Source organism: Neolamprologus brichardi, chromosome 8 (genome assembly GCF_056152115.1).
Source record: "Neolamprologus brichardi isolate AB-2024 chromosome 8, ASM5615211v1, whole genome shotgun sequence".
Lineage (NCBI taxonomy): Eukaryota > Metazoa > Chordata > Actinopteri > Cichliformes > Cichlidae > Neolamprologus > Neolamprologus brichardi.
Window position 1 is genome coordinate 24,367,289 of NC_142111.1, and position 4,403 is coordinate 24,371,691.

Consider the following 4,403-nt stretch of genomic DNA (forward strand, 5'->3'; position numbering starts at 1 on the left):
GAAAAAGGAAACAGAGCTGTATAAAGTGTTGGCTAAATCATAGACTGCTTTAACTTGGTAGTTTTCTCATCTGGATTTGAAAAGCCAACGTTTCATATCGTTTATACATCTGGATCCTTTCATACGCATTCAGGCTTTTACTGTGAAGTTTCTGTTAGAGAAGAAAAAACTGAAAAAGATGGCCAAAGATCAGAAATAACAAGATGAGTTTATATGCAAATTATATAAAGTTTTTTTCTCAGAGGCCACACTGAACTTTCACACCTTGCATCGATGACACAGTCACATTTTTAGTTTTAGTTTTTTGCATGCTGTGACTTAGAGTCCGCCTTTATCTTAACTTGGCACTGTTTCCTTCAGCATACCGAACAGGCTACACTTCAAAGTCATGCTCTTGTCAGGCGTTCCCTATCATCTGCAATTTATTCATATAGAACAGGAACATAGTTTCATACCAGCAGCCCTTCCCTCTTACTCCGATCCTTGACTTCCTGATTCCTGCTCTGAACTAACCCCAGCCTAATATTCTCTTTTACCCACTTCTGTGAAAGTGCCGTCTGTTTCAAGAAGAAAGAACCAAAAGCATCGTTGAGGCATCGAAAGACAGATAACAGTGAGTATGGATGAGCCTCGAAATTAATCTAAGTCATCATGACCCTAAATATAACCTGTGAGAATATGTCATTTTGTTTTAAATGGTTCTCCTAAGGCTGGGTAACGACACGGGGGTCAGGGTTTGGGATAGAGGTTAATTTATACCATGTACAAATGTTTACTACGTACGATGCAATACACTAGAAGACATGCATATGCACAGAAAGTGCTGTGGGAACGTATTGTTATGTGCAGTGTTATGTTACCACATGAATTTAATGTCAAACATTTCAATAGCAACTTAAAAGGTTGTCAAGCATTTGGGAAAAACAGAAGATGCAAAGATAACTGATTTGAAATGTGACAAGGCTGAAGGACCTGTTTTTTTCGGGAAAGTTGTTTTTGTTCGATCACCCGTCATCTGACTGATTAAATTTATGTGGTTGAATAAAATCTAGTCACTTCAGAAAATATTCAAATCTTCCCTCTTCCCCCCCGTCATTTATTAGACTGTAGATTTCATAAAACAATGAATGAGATTGTTTGAGACAGTCGTGGCTGAGTCATCCAAACTCTGGGGACCCCTGACGATTGCCCCTTTTCCAAGAGCACCTATTTGGCTCGACCAAACTCTAATAGGTTTTTAGAGTTTTCCAGGTACTTTTTTGTACCTACTTTCCCAGGGTTCCAAGTGAGATGAGTTGGGTCAAAAATGTGAAGTCAGCAGATGTCCTTTATCCTGTCTTCCTTCTCTCACCCCAACCGGTCGCAGCAGATAGCCCCGCCCCTCCCTGAGCCTGGTTCTGCCGGAGGTTTCTTCCTGTTAAAAGGGAGTTTTTCCTTCCCACTGTCGCCAAAGTGCTGCTCATAGGGGGGTCATATGATTGTTGGGTTTTTCTCTGTATCTATGAAGCGCCTTGAGGCGACTTTTGTTGTGATTTGGCGCTATATAAATAAAATTAAATAGATGGAAAGTCACCGATTGGCCAGGGAGTGACGTCACTGGCCAAGTCATGAAAGCAACCCGTTCGCGAAGAATCAAACCCTATTTTTGAAACGAGAGAAGTGGGCACGCACAAACCAACACGGTGGTCTGACACTGAGGAGCAGGTATACCATCACCTCCATGTCCTTCATTTTTGTGTTGTGTTTGTGCGGCAGGCAAATTACATCACAGCTCTTTCAGGCTGCCGCGCTATAACAACCCCACCCAGACTGAGGTGTGACTCGGTTGTATTGGAAAGCAACCAAAACCAAGCAGAGTAAAGTCGAGCCGAGCAGGTGCTAGTGGAAAAAAGGCACGACGTGATCATTTTCTCATGACGACGTCTCCAGCTAACAGGTGGGCTATTGGCTAACTTTTACAATGTTGTAAGTGTTTCCACAGCACAAAATACTGGATTTTAAGGCAGTGCAATATAAAAAAAGGTGTTTGGGGTTCATTAAAAAGAGTTTAAAAAGACGTGAATCATCTGGACAGGTTTCACGTCCTGTTATTTTTCTTTGCAGGAAGGAAAATACTAACATCGGCCACTTCAAGGACAAGAACTTTATTTATTTTCTTCTAAACAGCAGTTGACTTTTTTTAGCTTGAGGTGGATTTTTGTGCAGCGCAAACATAAAAATGGAAATGTTTTGGGCCACATTTGGATTCACGGCTTCAACTGACCTGGATGAAAATGCCGAAGCACGTTTGGAGAGATTTAGGAGGCTGTACGACCAACTCGAAGATCGCCTTGGGCGAGATTCTAAGTGCTTTGTACAGGCAGCTGCTGGAGATGATGCAAGTCTGGAGGGTTCTCGGAACGAGGTGGTCCAAGCGCCGTTTGTTTGGTTTGGAGGCACTTTTAGTGGAACCTTTGGAGGGATCATTGGTGCAACATGTGCCACTTTGGGAGCGGTTTGTGCAATGATTTGCTCCAAACTTTGTGGAGATGTTGATACAGTGAGTGCAACTGTTGGCTTTGTGAGCAGCGTATTTGGGGGAGTAGTTGGAGGAGCGTTTACCGGTGCAGTTGGTGGGTCGGTGAATGTCGCAGCTTTAGTAAAAGATAGAGAAGATTATGGCTTTTTTGGCGAAGTGTTATGTTTCACCGTTGGCTGGGCAATCGGTCACGGAATCGGCCGCTGTTTTGGTCGGCAAGTAGGTGCAGCAGGTGGTGCTATAGGTGGAGGATTTGGGGCTTTGTATGCAACGAGAGCCACAGTTCATTTAAGCAGAAGTTTAATCAAATATAATTATAAGAAAAACCCAAAAGCAGAAATGATGAGGAACGCTAGGGGAGATTTAGACAAAAGCTTCCAAACACTCGTAAAAGAGTTGAAAACAATCGAAAAGACTTTCAACAACATGTTCTCCAGCGATGCTGTGAAAGACGTCGCTGATTAGAGTGCAAAGATTCTGACTGCTGTGACAGGGATGGAGAAGTGCGTGACGAACGGTCGGTGGACGGCAAACAGTCAGAGTTCCTCTTCTGTTTTAAAGAAGCACCAATCAGAGCTGCAGAGGATTAGCGAGGGAGTGGAGAAACTCTGAGGCTGTCGGTGAAACAGCAGCTCTGAACATTTAGTGTTTATATTTAGTTCATTTTTTTTTCTGACTTCCTAAATTCTCTTTTTGATTCATTAATTTTTCCAAAATGCTAAAATATCGAAACTCAACCCTTTTCTTGTTAAACATGTCAGTGGCATTTGGAGATGCTTTAACAACTGCTGTCAGATTTCTGTGTAATGTTGTTTAACTGCTGTTGTTCTTTCTACTTTGTGCTCTTTATGATGCTTGTTACCCCCACAGAGAGGGGGAATCCCTGCCCTCTCAGATACTGTCCAAAGATGAAGGCAAGTTTATTTATATAGCACAATTCAACAACAAGGTGATTCAAAGTGCTTTACAGAGACATTAAAAAACAAAAACAATAAAAAGCATGATTTAAAATTGATTAAAAAAAAAAACAGTAGATAAAATCAGTAGTTAAAATATAAGTTTTGAAATTTAAGCTTAAAAGTGTGGATTTGGTGTTTTATTCAAATGCAGCTGAGAACAGGTGAGTCTTCAACCTGGATTTAAATAAACTGAATGTTTCAGCTGATCTGAGGCTTTCTGGGAGTTTGTTCCAGATATAAGGAGCATAAAAGCTGAATGCAGCTTCTCCATGTCTGGTTCTGACTCTGGGAACTGATAAAAAAAACGGATCCAGATGACCTGAGGGATCTGGAAGGTTCATACTGGGTCAGGAGGTCACTGCTATAAAGATTTAATTTATAGCATAAAGCTATAAATTAAATCTATAATGATATTTTTACCCTTTTTAAATGTAAAATGATTTCTGGTTAACTTTTGCTCATTACGCCTTTGCTTCTTTTTACAAAGAGGCGTGTCTGATGTTTCCTTATTTGTCTCGTTGTAATCATGTGGCACAGTTTCACAGCAACAGGCCCGCCCTCCTCCTCTGAACACTCCCCAACCTCAAACGTTACTTTCACTATTTCTGTGCGAGTGCAGTTCATTTTGTGAAGAAAGCAGCAAATGTAATGGAAATGTCTCTCTGTCAAGCTGACCTTACTTAATGAAAGGCTACATAGTTTGTTAATAGAGCTCCAAAGACAGCAGAAGATTTCACACACTGCTCTGAATTTGTTCGGTTAACATATCAGATAAGTAACTCGTCTCTGTTGTTTGAATTGTTTGTAAAGGGATAAAATAAAAATATTCATGAATACCTGGTGGTGTGCACCTCAAGCTTGGTGTCAACAGTGGGATCGACTGGCTGATTGGATACGGGGCCTAAACAAAAACGTAAAACCTAAAC

The 4,403-nt window shown here is 41.1% G+C and overlaps 1 pseudogene; it reads left to right on the forward strand.

The window, feature by feature from the left end:
* Positions 1–2,218: 2,218 nt before the first annotated feature.
* On the forward strand, positions 2,219–3,130 carry LOC148101806 (uncharacterized; annotated as a pseudogene).
* The last annotated feature ends 1,273 nt before the right edge of the window (positions 3,131–4,403 follow it).